Source organism: Meleagris gallopavo, chromosome 5 (genome assembly GCF_000146605.3).
Source record: "Meleagris gallopavo isolate NT-WF06-2002-E0010 breed Aviagen turkey brand Nicholas breeding stock chromosome 5, Turkey_5.1, whole genome shotgun sequence".
Classification (NCBI taxonomy): Eukaryota; Metazoa; Chordata; class Aves; order Galliformes; family Phasianidae; genus Meleagris; species Meleagris gallopavo.
Window position 1 is genome coordinate 6,744,566 of NC_015015.2, and position 9,585 is coordinate 6,754,150.

The window sequence follows — 9,585 nt, forward strand, 5'->3', positions numbered from 1 at the left end:
AAAAGGTTTATGTACTAGAGTTTCAATTTTAAAGCAACATAACAGAGGTGTAAGAAGGGAGGGGTGGATAAATGCCCTTCCCACTTAAAGCAACATCTAAAAACTTCCTTGCCTGAGGATCTATTGAAAAATCATGGAGCAGATGTACAAAGAAATCTTTCATTGTGGTTTTCTTTAGATGTTAGTTCTTTTGCAGCTCACGTGTTGTCTTGTGCCGCATACCCGTGCCACAATTTTGCCTGAGGTTTAGTTCTACATTCCCTGTTGCTGTCAGCTGTCCTACAGGGTGCTGAGCCCAGCTGCAGGCCACTTGCTCAGAGTCGTGTACAGATCCCCCTTTGAAATCTGTTTGCAGTCTGCTGCTCCTATGGCATGTTGTTCTTCTCTTGCCACTGATTAGGCTGTGCATATATCCCTTTTGATTGCAATCTGTGCACTATGCAGTGGTGTTCTGACATAACAGCCCTTTTATTTCTGCTTTTTCCATGAGAATAGACTAGGGAGGAGACAAGGTCCCATCTCCAGGAGAATGGGAGAGATGAGATGAGTAGGTCTTTATGCTGGAATGTTTGCATGTGACTACTGTCAAGGGTAAAAGCAGGGAATTCCCCTTGTTCCTACTGACAATACAAATCCCTCTGGCCTGTAACTCAGGTGTTGGGGAAAAGGGCAGGAACTCCCTGGCCAGTGACCTGTGGCGATGGTGCAGAGTCCGGGCCATGTGCATCCACCAGCCATGGAACTTACAGCTGGTGATTCTACAGCTTATGTCTAGTCATGGAGGAGGAAAAAAAGAAAAATAAAAAAGGTTATCCTTCGTCTGATGACAGTTGGACACCTGAGGGGAAAACCCTAGTGGCTGGGGGTCAGGGGGGCAGGTGTTGCTATGGTGATCCAGTGGGGAGACAAACTGGGCCACCAAACTGAGCATCTATTTTCAGAAAAATCTTGGAAGCCAAGAGACTGTTGCCAAGCAGGGATGTCTCTACTGTGAGTGGTTGGATTGAGGTTTGCTTTGATGCAGGTGATATCAAGCTGGTTTTTTCCTTGGTTAAAACAGGAAAGGAAACTCACGGTCTGCCAAAAAGCAAGGGAAATGTGAATGCAGTGGATCTGTACCTCTCAGCATTTTATGGCAGAGGATCTGTACCTCTCAGCATTTTATGGCAGTAAGCAGCATTAATGCTGCCTTTAGAACCGATAAACATTTTTATGTGGTGATTATTCTGCATTCCATAAAAGATAAAATATAGCTCTGGAGTGCACCAACTTGCCACCTATTATTCAGTTTCTGAACCTCAAAAGCAGATTCTTTTCCAGCCAAACTGTCTCTAAAATGCAAATTGCTAGGAATGTGACCGCTAATCAGTTTCCTCCCATAATACTGCCATGTATATAAATTGGTGTGCCACTTACAGAATGGGAGATTTTAAAGACTTTCACTGAGAAGATTTTAAAAAAAAAAAAAAACGACCAACTAAATGATCAGCTCAGTGGCTTTTTGCCCAAAATAACTTTTGATGGGGAGGGGCAGGTGGGAAGGCAATTGAGAATCAGTTACGCCCTTCTCTATCTTCTTATTTTAAATATTTAATAATGCAGTTTACAGTGATGTAAACTCTGTCTTTCTTGAGATTTTGTATCTAAATGGGAAAATTTGTGATAGATGTGTTTTAAGAAAAAAATATGCTTTAGTGAAAGAGCTAAAAGTATTGGAGATCTCTCCCATTCCTGATCTCTGGTTATATGAATACATGGTCACGGATAGTGCTGAATTATCTGGGTAACATGGGATTCTGCTTCCCCTTCCACTGCAATCAGATCTTCTGGTTGTATTGCAGGTATCCCACTTAGTGAATTTCTACACAATTCACTTGCTAAAATATAGATATTGAATGAACAATATCTCTTGCTTTTAAAGCAGATTTTTGCATTGTGGTGATCACAAAAACTCTTGTATGTGCAAGGAGAACATTCTGCAGGTTCTAAAACCAGGATGTGAATGAAGGAATTTCAAACATTATGTGAAAACAAACGAGTCTAATCCTAGGAGACAAGCTTTTTTTTTTTTCTTCTTCATCCTTTGATTCTTGACAGTTGGCAGTGTTGCACTTTGGCTAACTTATGATCTCTAAAATGAGGTAACCTTTCTGTAGTTTTCAGGATTATCTTCAACATGGGTAGATTCTGTCCACCTCTCTGTTGTTTTGAGGTTCTAAGGTATATCTGTGTACAGTCAGGCTAAGATGAGAAATACAAAAAAAGAAAACCCGCACAGATTTCAGTTTGAGTTATTATTTATATACATATGCATAGTGGATCCTGTCAAGGATGAACATAATTGTTTGAAATGAGATCTTCTCTGTAAAACAATAGGAAGATGGGAAACATAAAACATTAATTAGCTACTCAACACTGCTTCACATTTGATTATTGGTTCTGCAAGAACAGTTAATGTGAATGAATGCTGCAGGTAACACTTGCTAACCCTCCCTCTTACTCTTTTGGTTTGAACTTTGCTCTCTGGAAGCGTGGTACATACAATTGTATATGTAGTCCCATGCTAATAGAACCCAATTTAATGCACAGTTAAAAGGACTCTTCATTACTTCTTGCTATTGGTTTTATGGCTTCTTAGATTTGTGACACCCAGTTTAATATTGAGTTGACTTTTACTATTATAATTCATGCCAGTAAAAATCTGTTAAAATGCAAAATTACCGCAGGATCCTGAGGCTTCAGATGGCCAATATGAAAAGCTTCAGATGGACCAGGCATGTTGCTGAAGGGCACGGTGTATGTGTTTACTTTCCAGCTGATCACATAAATATTGTCAAAATTATGCTCTTAATTTGATTTGTGACATTCCATTAACAGTTGCTCCATGTACCAGAATAATAATAATAACTAATGATTCCCAGACTCCCAGAATTGTAAAATAAGGACAGGCTCTGTTTGGCAGAACAGATACCATGCTCTTAATATGGACAGGAACCGTTAATATTAATCAGATGAAGTATAGTCTAAAATGACTTCTGGCTAATGATTTGTTCTCAGCTGACTGTGCTACTTACAGGTAACACACTGTTCTAATTCTGATGATTACTAATAATTGCATGCTAAATACATGGTTTTCTGTCTCTCAGAAAGAGAAATGATGTTCTTCATTGACCTTACTTTAAGATGTTACTGTTGAAATTGTGATGTTAGGGTGTTAGATGTGGGATGGCAAAAGTTCGTGGATTTGCCTTTTGATTTAAGCTTTTACAAGGATGGACATGAGAGCAGTGAATGAGTTCAAAATGTGAATTTAATTGTGTGACAGCCATAACTTAATTATTCAGAGCATCATTCTGTGATGAAGAGCTTCCTTAAGGCCACCAGTAGTAGGAGTTAATAAGTCACACTTATTTCACCTTGAATATGTGCTGTTACTGTGATGTTTTTAGACAAATTTATTTAAGAGAAACAGATCTAAGATCCTCCCTGTTCTTAATTAATTCCATAAGTTAAACTGGGAGATATGACAAGATTGATTCTGTTTTCCCAGAAGAAATAACGTTTTTCTTGGGGCGCTAAAAGCTGTCTTGTGCTTCAGAAGCTGCTCTCATACTAAAACAACCTTGAGGAAGAAGAGGCTCCCAGAAGGGAGTTCCTGTAATGCAGAAGGAATCCGCTCTTCTGGAACCAGCAGCTCGATGCACTGCTGTACTAGGAAGGCCTGGTTTCTGTTGGGTTGAGTCTCCTCCTTTAACGTATAGATAGGCTAGACAGTGAGCTTTAAGTTGTAGCACCAAGGTATGATGCACGTGTATGAGCAAGTTACCTCTTGTTAGTTTTTTTTTTTGTTTGTTTGTTTTTTTGCCACGAATTTAGTTTTCTACTCTCACCGCTCTTTCTGTGAGCGGTCATTATATGCTGTTGCAGGATGAGGTTTTGTTTTCTGAAAGAAGCTTTTTTTTTTTTTTCTGGTAGTTTTCTGAAAGAAACTTTTGGCTGTCTTCAGTGGGAATAAAATGTGGCTTGTGGTCGTCTTATCTACATCTAATTAAACATAAGGAGATAACATTTTAAAAACTAATTCAGTGTTGACAGGATAAAGAGAAAGATGAAGGACATGAAGAGAGTCTGCCTTGAATACACAATGCTATCTACCAGGAGAATTAAACATGATCATAACTTATTTATGATGATGATGCAAGCGTATATAGAGACATTTATGTAAAATCCTATGGAAGTTATTAAAAGTTGGCCTTATTTAAGTCCAGGAATAAGTTTTTTTTATTATTATTATTTCAGCACAAGGGTGCTACTCAAACTTGTACCAAAATGACCAGTATTGCAAATCAGAAGCAGTGTTATTTTTGGTACGCTTGCCTAGGCAGCATGTCTGGCCAGCTGCAGGCCTGATCCAGCATTCAGTGAAAGCTGACGAAAAAAGATATAGCTTCTGCTAGTGCTTCCCGTGAGTATATACAGAGTAGATACATTTATTCTTATGCGTGCATAAGTTATACATATATGCAATGTGCGTAGCATTTATGTGCACTCTAGCTTGGGCTGAAAGTCTTGAGCTGAATTCTAATCATAATTTTGAGACAGATTAAGATATGGGTGAGGTATTTTGTTGTTTCTGGAACACGAATGACTTCTAAGTAGGAGTTGGTTATGTTTTTAAATTCTCTTAGCCATAATACATATACGTGTTTTGTAGACAGACAACATTTAAAAGCAAGAAAAAGCTGCATTTTTGTCATGTTTCTAATTTACAGAGAACAAAGAGATGCAGTAATCTAATTTATCTGTGTACAGTGTCATGTTTGTAAGTAATAGAATACATCAGATGCTCTAATGTGTATCTGTGGGTATACTACTAGTGGGCTCAGCTAACGGTGAAATAGCTTCAGCTTGTTGAGGAGCTGTTCATTTTGTAGAAGATGGTGAGTCCTGCGCTTGATGCTGAACAGGAGATGATCAGACTCCATCAAGACTATTTCTGCAAACTGAGAGAATACTTCCTGGTTCTTTACATGGTAGGAAAATTCATCCCAGAGATTAAGATTCTATACAGATATGTTTATCTTTGATTGTTCTGTCCCCAGGTGGAGATAGCGCCCGTCAGCTATTTGCAGTAAAACTGATTCTATGGTTATTTGCATTTGATATTGTTAAGTCTATTTGACAAAGACTTAAAAATAAAATAAAATAAAAATCTACTAATAGAGGGAAAAAAAAACTTTCTTCCAATTGCTAGAGCTGTTTGTACATCACATGAAAAATGATTTAAAAGAAAAAGGCAAGTACCAACAAACAAGCCTGCTTTTCTGATTGTGGAGTGTCATGGGAGCAGGAAAATGCGTACTAATATTTTCATGCTTGAATATGTAATAATTCAGATACAGTTCATCAAATATTGCACACTTGTAATTTAAAAAAAAAATTGAGTTTTTCATTATTGAAATTGCCCTTTAAAAAAGACAAAGCACATTTTTCTCATGTGCACCTAATTAAAAGAGTGTACTGAAATATGTGCTAGAATTGTTTTTGTACTTCTGGGGAGATTTGAGGTGGTAGGGCAGAGACAACATTACTCAAGTAATTTGGAGCTAGTAGTCAGCTGAGCATGTAGCACGTAGAACACGTTATTTTGGTTCTAATAACCCTATGTATTAGGGACACGCATTAGCAATAAGATCAAGTGGATAGGAAGGATGCTGAGGACTTATCTCAGCATCCATTAAGAGCAATTTGGAGTGGCAAAATTCTTGAATACTGACTGACTCAGCTTGCAGGAAGTAGACAACACAAAATGGCAGAATTTCACAAGTGGTTGCATCAAAAAAACATTCTCCCTTGGTTGGTGACAGATACATCATTAACTTCCCACTTCAAGTATTTTCTCTGAGTGAGATCTATTTATCTCAGGCTTTTCTTCACATCTAAGAAAGCGTTGTTTTCTCCACTCTTCCTGCCTCCTCCAAATTCTTTTATCTCCTCATTCTTCTTGAGTCATGGATTAATCTCTTCCTTAAAATATTTTACATTAGCTGTTCCTTCATCCATGTGGATGAGTGGGAATTGCTACATTATTTCTGTAGACTAAAGCATCTGGTTTCTGTTCAAAATATTCATTGATTTATAATGGATAATGCCCTAATGTAAGATGGGTGTGTGTGTTTTTTTTTTTTTCTTTTCTCTTAGAAGAAGATTATGGGAGGGAGATGGTTTCCACTTCCTTGGTACTTTCTTACTTTTTCCTGTACAATGATATTTGGAGGGTTCTTCTCAGGCAAAACATTGAGAAAGATGTTATACAGCAAAATGATATACAGCAAAATGATATACAGCATTTTGAGCTAATAGAAAAACAAAATTACTTAATGTAGAAGGATCTTTTTTAGCAGTTGGACTTGATGAAGGTGTTTTCCAACCTGAGCAATTCTGTGATTCTATGATCTAATACTTGTATTACTTAGACAATGATAATTTTTCTGTAAATGTAATATTATAAGATTTCAAAATCATGTGACAGCGCACTTGCTTTAACTTTCAAGCTCTCTTTCTCATGATAGCCTGAAGAATTAATCTTGCACTGAGAAGAAATTTGTTTAGTTAATGCAACATGGCTTAAAAACAAGGCTGAATAATAGCTGTACTGACTCAGCAAAGTGTTCAGCCCAGGTGCCTCTGACCTGCATAGTACTCTAAGAGGTTTGTTAATGTACAGAACCCTGTATTTTTTATGCAGTGAAATCATTGAATGGCTTGGGTTAGAAAGATCGTCTAGTTTCAATGCTCTGCTGCAGGCAGGATTGCCACCCACTAGATCAGGCACTAGATCGGGTAGCCCAGTGCCTACTGTGCTTACTGACTCTGGTTATCTGATGGAGTTGTGTGGTATCCTGAGAAAAAAGTCTTTTGAATTTTTCTAATGAGTTAACTCCACAAATTAGTAGAGAATACCATGCTGTGTTGGACTGAAGAGGCCTGAGTTTTCTGAGGTTTACTAAATGACTTTTTTCTTTCTAGATTGTGACCTATGGAGAAGAAAACATAAGGGGATAAATATGGCTTTTAAGGGTGAGGACCACTTAGATTCCCTTCCTTTACCTGTTCAGCGGTAAGTGGTACTCTTTTCATGCAGACTTAAGTGATTAAATGTTGCCAAAGCTACTTTATTATTTAGGATCCAAAGCTTGAATAAAAAAGTCATTTTTAAACACCTTTCTTGAATTTGTTTACATTCTCACTGGTAAATCATCACAGTAAATGCGCAGTTATTGTTTTAAATAAGTGAGCTTGCTTGTGGTACAGCCACGATAGTTTACTGGATTGGTTCTGTGTCATGATGGAAATCTCTAGCACTCCCTCTAATCTGAAAACTATTGGAAGTTATAAATATAAATTTACTGAGCCTCATTCAATTCCTCTACTTGTAACTGTGGTACTAATATTAAAGTTTCAGTAGAATCTTACCTATCACCTCGGGTGACTGGAAGTACTGGTGGCTCTATTAATCAATTGGATTTTAGAATCTGTCTTCAGGTTGGCAGCTAGTATCTGTAGCATAGTTTCACATCTGTGATAATGGAGGCTTCATGGAAAGGGAAAAATGGATAATGAATACAATCATTCTATGTTTTCATTGAGCTACAGTCTTGATATGTAGCATAATTGATTTTGTGGGCTGCTGAATACAGGGGTAAAATCAGAAGCAGGAAGGATTGAAATTTCATTATTTTTCTTAGTTGTCGTCAGGCCAAATTTTCTTTCCTGCAGTCAACTGGCTGCTGATGCGCATTCTCTGAATATGGGGCCTTTCTTCTCAATGAATTTGGTATTTCTCTGTTTTTCGCTATCCGAATATTCTAGCAGATATTTTGATAACACCATTGGGCTTTCAGTTGCAGAAAGACAATTTGGGTACACTGTCTTCTGGAAGAAATGTTAGGTGGAGGAAAACAGTTTGGGAATCCCAGATATGAAGTAAATGAGGACCATATATTGGATTCTATGTATTGGAAACCAGTGAATCCTAGAAATCCTGGGTAACCAGGTGTGAAATGGACTGGAATAAACAGTCATGAGGTATACTGTCATTCATTAGTTTTAATTTTTATTATGTGGGATGAAGCTGTGGAATATTGCATCAGTGGTACACAGCAGTGCCATCAGATTAATGACTTGTGCTTGGAAATGCTCTGATCAGAGGAGGTGCTAGATATCTGCGTTAATTTCTTAGCGATAACTGATTGCTTCTGGAAATTGAATTGTAATTTAGTAGTAGACCAACTGCTGTGCAAAAACTTCCATTGCAAAATGGATCAGAGAAGCTTCTTGCAGAAAACTAGATGCAAGTGGGACCAAAAGCAGTAAGACCTGTGGATGGCAAGGGCTGATCCAAGTTGATGGTGGCAAACTTTTCTTGCAAGTAAATGAGGATATTAGCTGCAGACTGCCCATATTAGTGATTGGAAATGTGGAGAAGTAACAGTGCACACGGTGCTCACATGTAACAGCACAGGACTGAAAACTTCTGAAAGTTCTGAATCTGTAGGCTAGAAACTGCTGAAAAGGGAACCTGCCTGCAAATCAGTTCTGCTGTGTGCAGGGAGGCAGGAGGACTCCACTACACTATGTTTAAGAAAATATGCACCTTGCATTGACTCTTCACTGTATCTTATTGCAAGTTACGTGGGAAAAGTCTCGTACAGCAGCAAGTGTTATTCTCTGGGGAAGTGCATGGCCCAGCAGGACAACTGTATGTAGTGAGATCGTAAAATAAGTAAATATGTAATAGAATGTATACGTATATAGAAGTAAATATGTAATATTTGTCCCCAGGTGTTTCAGTATAGCTTCTGAAAATTGACTCTTTAAAAATGTCTTTCTATTGGAATTGCTTTTCTCATGTTTCTAGTGAGTTTTCCAGATGGGAAAGCTAATGTAAAAGAAATGGTCTTTCTCTTAGGTCCCTGTCCTCCATTTCTTTGTAATAAAAGTTCATCAGCCTTTTTGTTTGCTTTGAATTAAAACAATGTACTCATTTTTTTCATGGTAGTCATGGTTTCTTGCGCTTTTCATATTGCGTAGTAAACAAAAATTAGCAGTTAGAGTACTGAATCTGAAGTCATTCAGCTAAACAAAGGTGCTCATAATAAAGAGCAAAATAGGATGCTGGTTTTGTTTTCCTGGATTATATGTTCAGCTCATTCTTGTAACTGAGAGAATTCCAGTACAATTAGTACTTAAACTACAAAAACAACAAAACCCATAAATGCACAACTTTTTAAACATAGAAGGATTCTCCATGGAAATTAGGAATGTAAAAGTGAAACAACGGTAAAGTTATCTTGCTGAAAAATGTTGAAATTTGCACTATAAAACTGGGAGGCACTCTTGAAAATGAAGTGATAGCGGTGGCAGAACGAGTCTGTCCTCCTGAGCCTTAGAAATGTAATACTGCTAAACTGTTCAATACATACTCTGAACATCCTTACAGTTTTAAAAATGAAAGATAATCCTCTGGGTTATAACTTCAGCTTGCATAGGAGTAAAGGCAATGTTAAATATTTAAAAGCTTGT

At 37.6% G+C, this 9,585-nt stretch overlaps 1 protein-coding gene across 1 annotated transcript in view; it reads left to right on the forward strand.

Moving 5' to 3' along the window:
* The window catches only part of LOC104910998 (protein inscuteable homolog), a 35,373-nt gene that overhangs the window by 16,743 nt on the left and 9,045 nt on the right, over window positions 1–9,585 (forward strand). The window lies entirely within an intron of this gene.